The 18,793-nt window shown below is 36.8% G+C and overlaps 1 protein-coding gene across 3 annotated transcripts in view; it reads right to left on the reverse strand.

The window, feature by feature from the left end:
- Positions 1-9,174: 9,174 nt before the first annotated feature.
- The window catches only part of NSUN3 (NOP2/Sun RNA methyltransferase 3), a 301,891-nt gene continuing 292,272 nt past the window's right edge, over positions 9,175-18,793 (reverse strand). For all 3 annotated transcript variants that reach the window (XR_015724230.1, XR_006777400.2, XR_015724231.1), the window contains one exon: positions 9,175-10,720. The gene's annotated coding sequence lies outside the window, so the exon portion shown is untranslated. The remainder of the gene's footprint in view (positions 10,721-18,793) is intronic.

The following is an 18,793-nucleotide window of genomic DNA, read 5'->3' on the forward strand; positions in this document are numbered from 1 at the left end:
TTATATATGCCAGGAAACTATGAGATTTCATGTTCAGCTAACATCATCTCACTCTTCAAAAAAATTGAAGAAAATCAACTCAGATGTTTGAAAGTCAATCTTCTGTACTTAAAATTTACTTGGAAATGGCAAAAAAAAAAAAAAGTAGCTAGATAGTCCTACATATTCTTTTGTATATGTGTGCAAGAGAATGAGGCAAAAGGGAACCTTTTACAAGTAAGTGATTTGGGAAGGATTCAAAGAACTACATGCACTTTAGATCTTGATGGAGACTTGTGTGAAGAATGGGAAATAAGAAATAATGATGAATAAAGCTAGTGGAAGACAGAAAGGAACATGGGAAGGAGTAAAAGAGGACTAACAGAAATTAAATGTATAAATAGACATATACATAGAAATAAATATGTATATATACAGAAAGGCTTGTTTTTATCTCACATATAATAACCCCATGCCTACTGCTTTTGTCACACGTTGTGTGACAAAATACATACACTTTTATAAAAATATAAATCTTGTATATAAACCAAGCAATTTTAGATTAGAAATAATCTGACAACTTGAACTAGTCTAAGAACAATAAATACTAGTCTGCAAAATTTAAAGATAATATAATTCAGTAAAATATACCTGGAAGAAAATTGTAAAATAAAACCAGATATGCATCAACATTGCCATTTCTTCAAAATGTGTCCAACAAATTACTTCAAGTTATATCATCTATATAACTCATCCTTAAGTACTAATTTTACTCTTCTTGGTAGAACATTGGTGGGCATCTTTATCAGATATGGCTTTAGAGCTCAATATAATCTGGATTGTTCAAAATATATTTATTTCATCCTTTTATTTTAAACCAATTATATATGTCCTTGAGTAATAAGAGAGCTGAATGGCCCAATAAATCTGTTAGAATACAGAGTTTAAACCCCTGTAGCCATGATTTTTTTATTAATTTAAAAATAAAAGTGTAGATTACAATGAAAATTATAAATACTATACTAAACACATTGTATAACACTTATAATTTTGCTGGGTAGCTCACATTAAAATTAGTATTTATTATTAAATTATATATTAATTATTGTTTAATAAATGTAGCTAAATAGCTAGAAGTATAAAATTCATTGCCTCTCCGTTCTTCTCCTTGGAAAACAGCTCTATTTGAGTGAAGTCCAAACGAACTATGAGATGCATTCTACTGAACCAAACACTTAGTTTAGTCAAGTGTGTTTTTCAGCTTGTTCATTGTTGTTATTTGGGAGATACTGTGAAGGAATTTGACTATTGCAAAATCTGTAGGCCATCCTCAATCTGTAGGCCCCATTTTTATTGGCATCACAAATTTGAAAGGTTTGAACGTATTGTAGCTACACTGAACTACTTGAAATCCCTTTATCTCCATTCTGCAAATGCTAGATTAGGATTGCATAGTTATAAAACTAGTTTTTAAGGTGAAAAATGTGTAGATAAAATAGTTACCAGATAACAACTGCCGAAAGTACATAGTTCACATTTCTTATAATTTCAGCATTCTTCCATGTTACAAAATGAATTGTGGCCCCCTCCCCCACCCCTACCCCAAACTCATATGTTGCAGCCTTAACTCCTAATGTGACTATATGTGGAAATAGGGCCTTTAAGCAGGGAATTAAAATTAAATGAAGTCACAGGATAGGGCCATAATCCAACAGGACTGGTGTCTCTATAGGAAGATTAAGAGACATCAGAGATCTCTCTTCCTTGAGAAGGCAGCCATCTGCAAACCAGAAGTGAGGCTTCACCAGAAACAACCCTGACAGCACTTTGATCTTGGACTTTTCGCCTCCAGAACTGTGAGAAAACAAATTTCCATTGTTTAAACCACCCAGTCTGTGGTATTTTGTTATGGCAAACTGAACAGACTAGCATTAACTGCAACCTTCTCCTTTTGGCTTATTCAGTCATTACTTGCACACATGTTGGAATTCATTATCTTTATGCATGTATCAGTTTGTTCACTCAACAAACATTTACTGATTCTCTACCGTATCCTAGAAATTATCTTGATTCCAATGTCTTTATTCTTTGTATTAGGGTTCTCCAGAGAAATAGAACCAATAAGATATATACATAGAGAGAGAGAGAAAGAGAGGGAAAGAGAGAGAGAGAGATTTATTACAGGAATCTGTTCACAGAATTATGGATGCTGAGAAGTCCAATAATCTGCCATCTGCAACCAGGAAAGCCAGGGATTTAATTCAGTCTGAGGCCAAAGGCCCAAGAACCAAAATCAGGAAAAGATGGATGTTCCAGTTCAAGAAGAGAGACAGAACATTCACCCTTCCTTCACCTTTTTTCCATTCAGGTCCTTAAAGGATTAGATGGTGCCCACCCAGCTGGTGAAGGCAGATCTCTATCTCCTGAATCAAAAACTGATCTCTTCCTGAAATACCCTCCCAGACATACCCAGAAATAATATTTTATCAGCTATCTGGCATCCATCAACCCAGTGAAGGTGACACATAAAGTTAACCATCACATTCTACAAAGATTCTGAAGTCAGATGTTCCTTCTAGAGCAGAGACGCTGGAACTAGCCCACCCCCTTCCCACTATTCTCCCACCTTCATAACCACCAAATTAGAAAGCTGAGCAATATCTACACAGTAGCAAAAGCAGGTTGGAGAATGAACTTCTTCCACCCTTGGTCGTCTGTTAAGAAGAAAAAAGAAAGAAAACATTTATGCAAATACTACACTAGGTACTGTATGTATTTTACCTAGCAAATATGTAGGGGGGGTATCTTCAAAAATTGTATTCCTCTTAGAGTATTCTATAAGATTAGAATTCAAAATGCCAGTAATTTGGAAAACAAGTTTCAAATGAAGAACTTTCACTTCAAAAGATAGGCTTATAACCATCTCAGCAATAATGATTTCTTCCTCCATAACATCCCTACGGACTGTCATGCATCTTGATATTCCATTTTACCTCGGTTGTAAGTTGACTTTTCCAATACCGCATGCAAAAATTGAGAGCCTAACACAGCACAGTAGTCCAAGCTGGATAAAATGTGTATAACTAAATAGAATACTGGCTCAAGGTAAACATATACAGCATTTAAATGCTTCTATCTTCTACAGAAAGAAAGCAGTTAGAGCTTTTTAGTAGCCTTCTTGAATTTTAACTTTCATGCATCTGCCATTTTCTCTTCAGTTAGTAGATGATATACAGCACAGTGGTAATCATTTTTTCAAAGGTGGGGGGAGAGAAAGAGGGAGGGGAGAGGCAGAGGGAGAGGGAGAGAGAGAATCCTAAGCAGGCTCCACACCCAGCACAGAGCCTGACCCCGGGTTCAATCTCACAACCCTCAGATTATGACCTGAGCGAAAATAAGAGTCGGCCACTTAACCCACTGAGCCACCCGGGCACCCCACAGTGGTAATCTTAAAATCTGTTATTTTTGGTTTTCTATGCTTAGTTTTCTAAGCATTTGGGAATGCTTTATCCCATGGGGATATAACCATGAGTTTAAAAAATGTAGTAAAAAAAAATAAAATTAAAAAAATTTTAAATACATAGTAAATATAAGTTTTTCATCTGCATTACACATAGTAACTTGAATAGGTTATATGTGGGACAAATCCTTAGTTCATAGGACAATACTTATAACAAGAAATAGAAACAGCAATATGTTAACATGTTCTCAGTATATATCCGTCAACAAGTTTAATCTGAACTCCTAAAATACTCATCCCAGGGCATAAATGCCAAGCAACATTTTAGGTTTTGCCAAATTTCCATAACTCTTTCAAAATTTCACAACAAGCTCTGAATTCTACTAAGTGATATTTCCCTTCCTCTTAATTTGTTTGGGTTGCAAAGGAAATGACATTTTCCAACATATTTCTAACTTAAATTTGTGTTTTCTGCTATGCAAACATAATTTCTCATCTTGGAGAAACTCAGCATTTCTGACTCCAAAAAGCTCTCCTGGAAGCACTGGCTGTTCATGCAGCCTGTGGGGATGATGTGCTTGGTTCAAAGGGCAAAACAAAAACAGATCTGGGTGAGGATAATACAACTCACTCGACACATCAGGTCCTTAAGTAACTGAACTTTGTTTAAAACTTCTCATTTCTTTAATTCATCTATGAAGGAACTGGGCTGGTGGAGAGACTGTAATGCATTTGTTTTTATAAGCTTGTGCATGTTATTTTTTTAATTTCCCAACAATAGCTTGTCCTCTTTCTGGTCTAAGAGATGGATAAGTAAAGGACCATAAGAGATGAAGGGGGAGAAAACAGCAGCACAATTTTTGGAAAGGTTCATGTGCATAATAGTTTTCCAAAAATGCTTGTTTATCCATCCTGTTTTTTGTTTTAAATGGTAATTGTGTTAGTCAGCTCTGGCTGTCATATGAAATCCCACAGACAGGATGGCTTAAACACAGGAATGTATTTCTCACAGTTCTGAAAGGTAAGAAGAAGGTTTGGCAGGGCCAGGTTCTGGTGAGGATTCCCTTCCTACTTTACTGACAGCCACCTTCTTACTGTGCCCTCACAAGGTGAAGAGAGAGCTCTCCAGTGTCGCTTCTTACGACCTCATCTAACTTTAAATACCTCCATAAAGGCTCCATTTCCAAATACAGTCACATGGGGAATTGAGACTTCAACATATGAATTTGAGGGGTGGGAGGCATAATTACTGTTCGTCCATAACTGTGGTACTGTACCCACCAGAGCAAAGGATCTCTGCACACTAGGTTTGATAGGACTTAACTGGCAGCTGGGAAGTTGTCTAGCGGACCGTTGTTTAACCTGAATGCTCTTGCACTTTCTCTGTAGGTCAAAAGGAAGCACAGCCTACTTGTTACTACTTAGGATTATGGGGATGTTCCCACCCTGCTTTGTGGAGATAGTAAAACTGTGCCACACAGTCTCCAGAAAATCCTTTTATATAAAAACCAATAAACACATGATACATGTTGAACATTTCAGTATATTAATTTTTTCAGGCCATTTGTGATCCAGACTGGATTATCTTAAACATGGGTTCAACAAAAAATACAGAAGAACCAAGTCAAATAAATATTTTCTGAGCCCCTATTATGTGAAACTATTAGCAGCCATTATATACAGATCTTTCTTCCATAAGATCTGTATGGTTATTTCCAACAGTTTGTAATACCAATAAACACCATATATCCAAAGCTCCATGTAATGACATTGTTGCACAGGAGGCTTTTCCACTGTGCCCTTTATTATTACAAATATACAATGAAAGGACTTTGCTGGAAAGAAGGAAATGGATCAGGCAGCATACACTACATAGGAAAGAAGTGCAAGTTCTCCTCCTAAACATTTGCTTAAAATCTCAATAGTTTCATTTTTCTGTTTCTCCTTTCTATAGTGAAAAGACAAAAGGCTCAGGAAACCATTTTCTACTACATACCACTCCCCAAAGCTAGCTCCACGAGAAGCAAAATTTGGCTGTTCTTTATCCGAGTTCAAGAGAAGTTTCTCTGAAGAATACTTGTTTCTTAAGTCCTGGTTCTACCATTAGCTAATAATGTGAACTTGGGCTGGTAATCTTGCGGTTCTGTCATGCATAAAGCCAGGGCTTTGCATGAGAAAATATCACCAATCTCTTTCAGCTGTGCAATGTTGCAATCTGGTTTTAAAAATTCCTTTTTAGCCCATGTAAAATGCAGTGGCATTAGTTCATAGGATTTTCTACCCTACATTATGGCCCAAACCCTTCACAACAACGTGTCAAAAGTTTATTACATGCTTGTAACTGTTTAATTGTTTCTCCTAAGAGAGAAAATAGAAAGACTCTATGGTAAGAGTTGACATTATTTTCCTCTCAGGCTGTATGTGAATAAGAATTAAGTTATTCAGAATCTCAGGTTCTCAGTGTGCTGACATATCTCAAGGGAGAGCCTGGACATTTTAATTGCCTCTGTTACACAAAGCCTGCTTAACTTGTATTGTAAGAAGGTGCTACAGGAGTGTTACCCAAATGTTTTTGAGGCCCCAGGGTTTCCCTATACAAGTACTGGTGAAAGCTTAAGCTCTAAGACTGGGTTTATGTCAAAGATCGTATTTTCTCTCTTGTATATACCCAGCTCAAACAATGAGCTTTAGCAAATGTTTATTTGTCCCTTTTTGAAAAACCCTAAAAACTGGGAATTTGGTAGTGTAGTAAAATTGTATTCCACAAAACAAAATGTTTTTCCCCTAAAGTCGCCAGATTTCTCATGTGCCACATTTTTCAACCTTATTATTCTCAATATTTGCTTTTCACTTTCTGAATGTTTCCTCTGGTAAGATGTGGCATTTTGTCCTTGAGAAGTGAGTGCAAGTTACTATATTTTCCTTCTCAGCCATCTCATGAGACAGGCAGTGAAATGCCAAGAATAATGTAAACTATACAGGAAAATACCATGACGTACTACACCTAGAAATATCTCAGCTTAATAGGTGTTGTGCCATTAACGGTGAATTTTATGGAGGTTAGGAGATGTAAATCTGTCATGTAGACAAAGATTTACAATAATACCCACTTCAGTGGATGATTTTCATCACAGTTAGGACGGTCAGGCAACTTGCGTGTTTTCGAGTCTCTTAAGTTATGAAGGCCTCCTCATATTAATCCAAGGTTGGTATCTTGACCTTCCTGGAGTTGATGCTGATAATATAGTTTACCACCCTTCCCTTCCATTATCGCTGATGGGATTTCAGTTGGTAGGGTGGGGTTTTAGTCAAACAAAACTTATTTAAAACACTGGTTAGAACTTAATTTAATGATTATTTTCTATAAACAATGCACTTTTTATTGTCGCTAGAGTATTCTTCAACTTATTCTTATAATCCTTTGTAAGTCATATCTCGACATAGACTTCATTTTCAAAAGATACACATAGTAAATTACCATAAGAAAATACTTGCTTTTGCAGAATTGAATGATAATTTTGTTAGCTATTAATATGAAGTCACTGGAAGGTAAAACATCTTATTAAGTATGCTACTTACAGATTTGGGGGATACCATTGCATTAGGAAAAGAACAACAATGAAAAATATGTGTCCTGGTCTTATTCTTTATAAAATAAAAAAAATTAACAGAAAAAGTATAATAGCCTTTTAAGCTCTTTTGGTTACAAATTTGAATTTTTAACTAAATATGCTAGATAAACATAGGATTTTTTAAAAGATTTGTTTGAGAGAGAGTGCGGTGAGTGGGGGAGCAGAGGAAGAGAGAAAATCATAAGCAGAGCCCTGCAAGGAGCTCTATCTCACAACCCTGGGATCATCACCTGAGCTGAAATTAAGAGTCGGACACTTAACCAACTGAGCCACCCAGGCACCCCAACGTATGATTACTTTTTAAACCCATACTCTATTCCTCTCTATGTATCTGGATACCACAAAAGATAGAAAAAAAATTGTATGGAACACTATTATATGTTATATTTATATATTTATTAAATATATATATAAATACTTTTAAGTGAGATTTCCAGGCCATTGTCTACCTTGGAGTCCTACCTTCCTGAGTTTACAGAAGTTACTCATTAGATGATAGAAGTTTAAGGTAAAACTACATGGATGCCTTTGATATGCATATATATGTGTATTATAGAACATATTTAAGGAGAAGTGAAATAGCAAACTGACAGCTTTAGCCACAGCTGCTGTCACTGGGACAAGATGCTGACTGTAGGGCAGAAGCGTTACGTTGGGGTTCTGAAGATTGTTGGTTGACTGGTATTCTGCCAAGGGCAAGAATACAAGTGCCTCTCTTCCTAGCAAAAAGCCAAAGACAGGAGCCTAGAGGAAAGTGAAGTAAAGCCAAAATTCTGCAAAGAAGAATGTCCTCAGATTCTTTTCATTTCCCCTCCATTACAGCTACCATGTCTTCTATGTGCGTGGTCCAGTTTCCTAGTAAATAAGGGAAGGGAGCAAACTGTTAAGGCCATGCTAGAAAACACCCGTGTGAGTCCTTAAAAAAAAAAAAAAAAGGTATGATATGGAAAGACTGATGGAGGTTCAATGAGGTTTTGAGCAAGGGAAAAGTTGCAGAAGAGTGTGAACCAGAAGACCACCTCCCTCTTCAGCCAGGATACAAGGTGTGGGAAAGAAGAGCATCGGTCCCTATTCCAGTCACTCCCCACATGCATTTTCTTTTGTTTTTAAAACTAAATGTATTATTTATAAGATGCGATATGATGGGGAGATAAAACATACTCCCTTGTCAAGATACTAGATAATCATTCTCAAAAGAGGAAAGTTGGTTGAAATTTCCTAGATATTAATATATGTAATACCATAAACTAAATCAATTGAGATAGTCATACAGGCTACCACCCGGTGGCTGCATGACGGTGGGCATAAAAGATACAGCATTTTCAAAGACCTTGGTCATGTGTTTTAAAAGATTTAGGATCGTTTTTAATTTTTAATTACTGAGTTTTATTAAACCTAATTATGAGTTTCTTCATAGATAATAAATGACACATCGTTATTGCAGAAGACATGGTATTAAAATATGCAATTAGCATCTTCAACTTCAGGTTTCACTCATTCAATCCCATCCATGGAGGAAAAAATGTTGTTCACACTTAACATGTAGGTTTTAGGCAAGAGCATTTCTAGGCACTTGGGGATTTGGTAATGAGCATTTTGGTCCTCATGTCTGCCACACAAATTGTTTTGAGAGACTTAAGATGAACAGTAATGAGGTCTGATATGACAGATTCTTCCTATTAAATTAGTGATCCTGATCATTTAGATTTTTTTAAAAGATTTTATTTATTTGTCAGCGAGAGAGAGAGCACAAGCAGGGGGAGCGGCAGGCAGAGGGAGAAGCAGGCTCCCCACTGAGCAAGGAGCATGATGAGGGACTCTATCCCAGGACCCCAAGATCATGACCTGAGCCGAAGGCAGACCTTAACCGACTGAGCCACCTAGGTGTCCCCTGATCGTTTAGATTTATCTGAAAACCAACTTACTCTTATGTTTAATACATAGTTTCCATTTTAAGCACTAATTATTTAAATTTCTTCATATTTAATAAAGAAAAAGAATAAATATTCATGACATAAATGTGTATAAATTTTCTTTCATATTTAAATAGGAAGAAAAGCAGTATAAAAAGACACAGATATGTTTTAAATCTATTGTCCCAGGAGAAGCACCAAGAGAAAAGGATTTCATGTTTAAATGGGAGTACAAAATGCAGCTTGTTATACCTCATTTTAGAGGTATAACAATGCTATATTTGCATTTTAAAGTTTCTGAAAAATTATTCTGTAAAGAAACTGCTTCACCAAATCTAACCCACGCCATTGTCAATTCATTTAACCATAATACTGTTCTTTAAAAATCCATTATCAAGACATTTTGAAATGCTACTCTAATTATGTCATTTAAAAATGTATATTGATATGGGTCTTGACAGATTGCTTAATAGAGAAAATACTTGTAGGTAGTTTAAATATATAATATACAATCCTAAATATTCTATTGAAACTATTGATTTGGTGGAAATATTTCTCTTCTGACAGGATGCTCGTGAAAACCCTTACTTCATTTCTGTATATTCCCAAGAACACATTGTTAAAGCAAAAAATTCATAGACATCAATAAACAAAAAATGGAAAAAGGAACTACATTGCATAAACCTTTCCTTGATCATTGTTCTTCCAAACCATCAACTAATCTAGAGCAGGAAATAACACCACATAATTATCAAGGCAACCAGAGTATTTTACAATAAGCCAATAATGCCACTTCCATTTATAAGAAGTGGAAACCCTCTAATCACTCTTCATATTTCTCCCACCCCGACATACCCACAAGATCCCATTTATATATCAAGTCTTCTATTCAACATCAGAAATTACAATACTGTAATGAAATTTAATTTTGAATTTGATTTTAATCAAAACAGCTCACTCAAACTTTAAATAATTTAATAGTTAGCAGAAATCCTTAAAACTTGACTTTAAGGAAGCCATGGCTTGTCTCCAAAGCACTTGTGCAACATATATAATTTTATGTGTGTGTGTGTGTGTGTATATGTATATACATACATATATATATATCACATATGAACATTTTTATTATGAGGTGGTTCATAAATTTAAAAGCATTGGACTTTTAGGGGGCCTAATAAATTGCACTGATATTCCATATTTCAGTTCAGAAGCAAGTGAGAGACAGATATAGGAGTCAGGCAGATGGACATTCCCAAGTAATTACTGACAAAGTCGTTTGGAAAATGTGAGGATCAGAAGCTGCACAAGGATCGGGGGACCAGGCTTGAGGTGGTGCAAAATGGAGCTGAACTTTAGTCCACTTCAAGGACTGACCAGAAAAACTCCATTGAGCAATGAAGAGAAAAGATAAGTAACTTACCAATATTTGCCAGGGCTCTGGATGGAAAAGACTGATTGATGATGATGATGATGATGATGATGATGATGATGATGATGGAGAAGGAGGAGAAGGAGGAGGAGGAGGAGGAGAAGGAGAAGAAGACCACCACAAAAACACTACTAATAAAATCCCCCCTGGATATTTGCCCTCATAAATCTATTCTTACCCTGGGGCTCACCAGCCCCACAGTTGGGAAAACCTCAAACTGAAAAATTTAAATGGTCCCAGATCCTTCACATACCTTGGTGACCAGCAGAAGTAAATGCAAATCCTCTTCAATCCAGGCCCCAAATTCCTACAAATTAAGTACAATCCACAATCACAATCAAAACTTAACACAAATAAACAATGAAAGAAACTACCATGAATGAAAGTCAGTTGAAACAATAAAAAACAGCTTTAGATTCCTCAGTGACTTCAGAAGATGTAAATATAAGATATAGAACATAAAATAACTGCCTATGAAGTCTTTAAAGGAAATTAACCCCCTCTTTGATTTCTCAGCTCCACTATATCCAACTCTTTTGCCCAATAAAATTCATCACAGGAGAGACAATGAGATCCAGGGATTGGCAAACAATAGCCATAGGCCAAATCTGTCTGTGCCCATTCATTTACATATTGTCTATGACTGCACATGACAGATTTGAATAGTCATAACCAAAAATACATGGTGTTCAAAACCTAAAATATTATTATCTGGCTCTTTACAGAAAAAAAAAATTGCCAAAGTCTGGACTATACAAATACTTAGAGATACTCAAATAATAAAAATGCCAATAACACAGAGATCCCTACATTTGGGGGGGTTTTGGGGGGCAAAATTTTGGTTTTAGTAAAGCCCGGGGACAGGACCCATGGGCAGAAAGAGCTACCAGATCCCCACATTTGATTATAAACTCCTCCCTGTGATCACATACCAGTAGCAAAATTAGAGTTCCAACTGTAGAGTACCAAAAAAAGTAAAGACTCCTAAAGTACCCTAGAATTTCTTTTGGGTATACCAAATATTTTCTCTAACTCTGTGGTTGCTTTCATAGATGTTATTGTTATAACTTCATTAAAAAGTGAATTATATTTTTGAAAGATTTTTTTGAGAGAGAGTGCATGACCGGGGGGGGGGGAGCAGAGGGAGAAGAAGACACCCCCCTGAGCAGGGAGCCTGATGAGGGGCTCCATCACAGGACACCGGGATCATGACCTGAGCCAAAGGCAGATGCTTAACCAACTGAGCCCCCTAGGCACCCCAAAAGTGAATTACATTTTAAAGAATTTTTTAATGTAGAAAAATATGGGGTTTTTTAAATTACCCATGTATTTACAATTTCTGGCACTCTTTATTCGTTTTTATAAATCTGAGTAGCCATCTGGCATCACTTTCTTCTGCCTGAGGAATTTCCTTTAACAATTCTTATTCAGGTCTTCTGGCAATAAAATCTCTAACCTTTCTCTGGTCTGAAAATATTTTTATTTTGCTTTCATTTATTAAGGATATAATAATATTCTTTTCAGGGGATAGAGATTTCTAGGTTAATAATGTGTTTTATTTTGTTCTATTTAACCAGCACTTTAAAAATGTTATTTCACCGTTTTCTGGCTTAACTGTTTCTGACTCTTATCCTTATTCCAGGTTTTGCTGTCTTTCTGTAAAGAATGTTAAACTTTGTGGGGTGTAGTTAAATAACTTGTGAGTCAGCTTTATCCTTTTAAGGCTTGTCTTTAAGCTTTGTCAGGACTAGTCAGGCATAGACTTTACTCTCGGTCTACTAGCAAAGCTTGACTCTTCTAGGATCTTAATTAAACACCCCAGATATTCTTAGGTGGCTCCAACCTGGCTGGTCAGAGTTTAAGCATCTTTCAGCCTGTGTACATTCTGGAAATTATTCAAATTACAACCCTCCAAGAGTTTTAGATTGGCCTCATGCACTTTCACTTATGCATGCCCAGACTGGTACTCTCCAACAGTTCCAAAGAGAATCTTCTCTACATTCCTCTCCAGTACTCTGCACTGCACATGCTAACCACTCAGTCTTCCTCAACTCCAATCTCTGTCTTCTTAGCTTAGCAAGACCACGATATTCTTCTCAGGTCCCAATACCTCACCCTCCCCGCCCCCCACAAACACATATGTATGCAGCACTTTACAGAAGAGCATCTAGGTAGAAAGACAGGGCAATCACAGGGTTTATCTTGCTTATTCTCCTTTTTTTTTCATCACAGTACTGTGCTACCTTTTGTCCAATGTCTGAAAACATCAGTTTCACATCTATTGTCTGTTTTTCTAGTTGTTTATAGAAGGGAAATATGGTATAGTTACTCAGATTTGGCCAGAAATCAAAGTTAGCAGGTTGTTTTAATCATGATTATGGGCCTCCATATTCCAGCCTGTCCTAGTCACTGAACCCTCCTAAAATCTCTTAGAACTCCTGGCATATGGCTGCCAAGAATGATCAAACCATCACACATATTGTTGACATTGGATATTTTAATTTCCAAGTACTTGGGGTTTCCTGATTATTTTATTTTTATTCATTTCTAATTTAATTCCATTGCAGTCAGAGAATTCTGTTTGATTTTCTCCATTTTAAATATACTCAGACTTGGGTAACATTCTCCCTTTCAATTCATGGTAGTATTTCTTGTAGGCTACCTGAAAAAAACCCAAAGTGGTAAATAAAGGCTACAATTCGTAAGCCAAACTGTAGCTCCAGCTAGCTTCTAGTAAGTTGATGTGACAGATAGAATTTCATTATAAAGAAATGTTTTTAGGAAGAACCCTTAACTTAACAGTTTCTCTGCACAAAACGATTCAAGTGGTTTCTCTCAACATCAGCCATTCGTCATCATGAGATCTGAGAGAATTAAGAGCAATACTTTCATACTCTGACTGTCTCTTGGGAATAGTATAACTGCATCCCTTCTTGGGTACACTTCCCATTTGCCTCTCTTTCCACCTTTTCCATTTAGTACCTGCTTTCGGCCATATCCTCCCCACCATGGTGTGGTTCTCTGGCTAGAATCTAATGCTTATCCATAAAACAAACAATAACAACAGACATGCCAATGTCTCTCCCATGTCCTGTTTCCAGGAAGAGATCATAGAATTTTGCAGGTAAAAAAAAAAAAAAATCACAGACTATCTTTACAGTTTGCCAATGGGATTCCATTCACACTTATCCCTAATTTGATTATTTGATTTTATGGCACAAAACTATTTATTACCTACTCCCAAAGTACTTTAGAAATATGCCCAAAGTTAGTGGCTGGGATAGGATGTCTGACACAATGATACCTTCCTCTCCTGGCATGTGCAAATTTGATCCTGGTCCCAGGATAATGAATTCAGACAAAACAAAAGAAATATATGTGCATTTCCCACTTCACCCTCTTATATTCAATGTATTTAATTGACTAAACCAGCCTTTCAAATCCCACCACCACCTATTTTAAATATGAAATGTTTTAATTTCCCATTCCGATTTTCAGTGAAAACACAGCTCAGTGAGTCAAAGAATGTAATATGTTCATGTAATGTTATATCTTCTTGCTCTTTCTTGTACATTAGCAGTAAAATGTTTCTGTTGATCAAAAGAAACCTATGTTGGTGGGTCAAATTGATAGAGAATTTTCTGTTCAAAACTTTGAACTCCACTATCTACAGTTCCTTCTCTTCCAGGATACGCAAAGCCTGGAATATCTAGATTGATCGATCTATCATCTATCTATCTATCTATCTATCTATCTATCTATCTATCTATCTATCTATCTATCTATCTATCTATCATTTCACTTAGCCTCCATTTATAGCTCATAGGAATTACATTGGCTAGAAACCCATGCAGCCCACTTGCCAGATGTAGAGAAGGTAAGCCTTGTCCTCAGGAAATTCAGCCTACAGTCATGTTTGGGTTATTTTTTTCCTGTGGACATTGGTTTCTTCAGGTAAAAAAAGGAATGCATTGTCATTGGGCCCAACCATGCATGACATGGGCACCTGCGTTTCATTCTGTGAAACCAGGTGGCTAGTTCTAGAGCTCTAAGGTCTCATTTATTCTTTTCCCTTCACACTTCATTTCTTTGAGATTTTTGTTCATTATCAACTCATCGGAGACTTCCCTGACTATATAAGCAAATGGTACTCTCATCTACCGTACACACTGTCACCATTCCCAGCATGCTCCCATCACCCTTTTTCTCTAAAACATTTTCTCAACATCTAAATTACAAGTATTTCATTTATTAAAGGAGTTACCACTCCCCTTACTAGAATATAAGCACCATCCCAACAGGAACGTGCTCTTGTTAGTTCACTGCCGAATCCTTAGTGCCTAGATGCTGAGCATAGAGTAGAAAATTCTTGATGATCGAATGAAAAAATAAGCGCAGGCATCTTTCCCACTGAAAATCACCCTTACAGATTCATAAAATGAAACTGCAATAGCTGTTGCCAAAGCCTGTATTCTTGCTGGCCTGACGAAAGCCAAAAGCTCTGCAGACGTGGTTATTCCTCAGTAGATGCAGGTTTCAGCCCTTGAATAGCATTTATGTCACGTCTTTTTCTGCAGTGGTAGGATGTACCCCTAGTGGTTTATTTACCTTCCATACTCTTTCAGGAAGGCACAACTGAGCTATAATATTTTAGACTCCTTCCCAAATTGGTCCTTCTCCTACTTTTACATATGTAAGGCTGTTTCTGGATCTGGCTACCTTCTTTCGTTTTACTTTGATTTCTGGTCCAGACATTTTGTTTCCTAAAATATTTTTGTAGAATTCCCTTTTGGAGATGGTGAAAGAGATAAAGCTAGTGGGTTCTCAATTTCCTACAAACATCTACTGTTTGAACAAATCTTGTCCATCTTCACCTCCCTTGGTGCAACAGTGGTTAACTGCATGAACCCTGGAGCCAGACCATCTAGATTCCAATTTCAGCTCTACCGTTTACTAACTGCATTGCTTTGAATAAGTTACTTAACCTCCCTGTACCTCAACTTCCACAGCTGTAAAATAGAAGCCATCACAGGGGTGCATGGCTGGCTCAGCATGCAACTCTTGATCTCAAGGTCGTGAGTTCAAGCACCACCCTACACTAGCTGTGGAGTCCATTTAAAAAGAAATCATTATGGCACATCTGTCATGTAGGATTATTTTTAAAAATAAATGACTGCATTTATCTATCTGTATATATGCACACACACATAATGTTTGGAACAACATCTGGCACATAGTAGGTACTCTATAACACTTAGCTCTTTTTATTAGAATCCGATGTAGGAGGTATTCTAGCAGATTAACATTTTACCCAAGATTGAGTTTAATCTAATTTGGTCCCACCATGCTCTCATTTGACATCTCTTATTCTTCCCTTAGAACATTGGTTCTTGGGGCACCTGGGCGGCTGTCAGTTAAGTGTCTGCCTTTGGCTCAGGTCATGATCCCAGCATCCTGGGATCGAGCCCCATGTCCTGCTCTCTGCTTAGCAGGGAGCCTGCTTCTCCCTCTCCCTCTGCCTCCCTCTCTGCCTGCTGCTCCACTTGCTTGTGGGTGCACTCACTGTCAAATAAATAAAGTCTTAAAAAAAAAAAAAAAGAACATTGGTTCTCAGATGTGTTTGCCTGGGTCAACAGCATAAGCTTCACCTAGAACTTATTAGAAATGCGAGATCTTGGGCTCCACCCTAGACCTACTAATTAGAAACTCTAGGGTGGAGCTAATCAATCTATTTTAATTAGTCTTCCCTGTGATTCTGATAGAAGTTCAAATTTTAAAACCACCACCTTAGATTCCTAATTCAGTATTTTTTTTTTCTTACGTTCTCTCAGTGAATAGGCAGTGACCCCATAACTTTATCACCTTGAAAATATCCACTTGGTATGGTTTTTACACCCTTTATGAGGTACTGCCCAAATTACACACTTTGACCCTTGCATCCCACTTTAGAGATTATGATCTAATTGGTCTGGATGTGCCTTGGCCATTAGGATTTTTGAAAGAGGGTTTCTAATGTGCAGCCAAGTTTCAGAGCACAGATCTATACTCTTGCTTCAGCACAAGCGATTCTGAATTTCCTGTTTTCTGGTTCTTAGTATGAGAACAGTGTTTCCCAGCCCTATCCCAGTCCCAGTAAATCAGAATCTCCCAGAAAGCCCCAGAAAGTGCTATTTTAAACAAGTACCCCAGGTGATTCTTCTCATTATGGAAATGAAGGAAAGAATGATACATCAAAAATAAATAAATATGTATGATTCTTGCTACTTTCCATTGAGGGATAAGAATACTCTCTAGATCAGTGCATTGCAAGTAGAATTACATCTCTTAGATTTCATATGTTTTTATCTTTTTACTCATTAATTATAATGTCATAAACCAAGTAATTATTCTATTTGGGTTCCCAAAGGAAGAAAGTATGTGATTTGGATTTATTTTATAGAAGGAAAATAAAACTTCAGAGTATTTTTCATCAAGAATGAGACCTAAATCCCTTGCTAACCTTGAAAGGAGATTACTTGCTTGCTCAGTTTGGAAGAATGACCAAATTCATTATGCCCTGCATAAAAACTCCCACTACTACTCTGAAAAAAAAAATTAAATTAAAACGAGCAGTTATTTTAAATGGAATAAAACTTCATTTAGAGATTATAACTTTACTGGTTATACGATAATTAAATACCAATTAATTATTACAAAGCTAGCATTTGTGAGGTTAAATAATTATTTGGCAAAAAAGATTACAAATTCCAAATTAAAACACCAAGAAATTTAATGTATCAAAATTACCATAAAACTTGCATAGTGTCTCTTTGGAATTAATGAGACAGAACTCTATGTGGTAGTGACATTACAGGGTAACTTTATGTATTTCTAATGCAGCAAATGTGCTTTTATCAATTAAATACACAGCTTTTAGTATTTAGCTTGTAATAGTTATCTTGCTAAGTGACAAGAAGTACATTCATTAGGTTATGTGATTTAATTTATTATCATATAATTTATTCTGCTTTATAGATGCTTAAAATAGCTGAATTCATTTCACCAGATTCAAGACTCATTCAGAGAACATAGCTTCTATGATTTGCTTGAAACTTTAATCTTGAGATCATTTGACTCAGGCAAATACATCTGTGGACAGGCCTAAAGATCACAGCTACTTAAAGAATATCTGATATTTTCACCTTGAATTATTCAACAACTATGACTGTGTCAGTCTGTACAAACTTCAAAATAAGGAGGACTCAGAAAGTGTCTATCTGTCCTAGCCGTCAAGCATTAAAGCATAATAAACAGACTATAATAATTTATCAAAACAAAATCCAAAGTATAAATGAATTACATAGAATATTTTTAACAGAATAATAAGTAATAATGGTTTAGCGCTTTCTAATACTAGACAGAAAGGCCCCTGGATTATTGTGAAATCTGCCCTGCTTACCTTCATAGACAGTTCTACCCCAGCTTGTTCTCAAGATGCCTCGAGCCTTCTGCCACCGTCTTCCCACCTAATGCCCTAATGGCTGTAGCCCACCCTTCCATCTAAACGTTCCTCTTCCAGGTCCTACTCTCCTTCAGAATAATAGCCAATCTAACTAGTAAGCACCTGTAACTAAATTCAAAGTGTTTGCTAAAGCAGTGTTTGTCTAATGGGTATAGGGATCACCTGGGCATCTTGTCAAAACGCAAATTCTGATTCAACAAGTGGGGTGGGGCCAGTGATTTTGCAATTCTATCATACTCCCAGGTGATGTTCCTGCTGGTCCACAGATCACATTTGGAGTAGAAAGAAGCTGATAGTTTTTGTTTTTTAAGTTAGCGCAGTGTCTTTCCTATCTAGTCCAGGACTTAGTGCTTCAGGAAAAAAATGCAGATTTCTGGGCTTCATTCCAGACCTACTGAATCTGAATCCCTGAGGAATGAGCCCAGGAATCTGCCATTTTAATAACTTCCTCGGGTGAATCCTGTACATCCCAAAGTCTAAATTACAGGTTCACCTCCAACCCCATTCCTAGGGTTTCCATGTCATAGCTAGATGTTTTAAGAGCTGCTTTCTACAGATATTGTCCTAATCCAAAGGAGCAAATCAAGTACTGGAGGCAGGAGGTAAAATGACAGGGTAAGTGAGAATAGTTTTAGAAAAATGGGACACATCATCAATGGAGCCATGTCTTCATTCTAAACAATAAAGCAGCCGTTTTATTTTCTCTGGTGTGGGCACCTTGTAGATTACATAAAATTCCTTGTGAATAAAGTTCTTTTGTGCTACTAGCAATAGGGGGAATGTTTGCCAGAGCATGTGAGTCTCTGAGTATCTCACTTGGCTATCTCCAGCTTGCCAATTTTCTCTTATTGACATTGCCTCCACTTGCCATTACTTGGC

Source organism: Ursus americanus, chromosome 4, assembly GCF_024610735.1.
Source record: "Ursus americanus isolate L20-20 chromosome 4, mUrsAme1.1.p, whole genome shotgun sequence".
In the NCBI taxonomy this organism is placed as follows: domain Eukaryota; kingdom Metazoa; phylum Chordata; class Mammalia; order Carnivora; family Ursidae; genus Ursus; species Ursus americanus.